This window comes from Belonocnema kinseyi, chromosome 6, assembly GCF_010883055.1.
Source record: "Belonocnema kinseyi isolate 2016_QV_RU_SX_M_011 chromosome 6, B_treatae_v1, whole genome shotgun sequence".
In the NCBI taxonomy this organism is placed as follows: Eukaryota; Metazoa; Arthropoda; class Insecta; order Hymenoptera; family Cynipidae; genus Belonocnema; species Belonocnema kinseyi.
This window is the reverse complement of record NC_046662.1, coordinates 36,867,685-36,867,918: the sequence shown is the minus strand read 5'-3', so window position 1 is coordinate 36,867,918 and position 234 is coordinate 36,867,685.

The following is a 234-nucleotide window of genomic DNA, read 5'->3' as shown; positions in this document are numbered from 1 at the left end:
TGTTTGTACTTTATCTAAACATTACTCTACGCTATTAGATATATAGACTGACTGAATGAAAATCTGAATTCAAAATATTTTCACAATGTTATTTGATACTCATGAGATAACAGTACAATTATTATAATTTAAGGTATAACTGTGAATGTAAACTGCGTTAGCCAAGTCCGTAGAGTGTAAGGCTTATACAAACGCTGTGCCACATATTTTTCTTTTTCTTTAACGTTAACACTC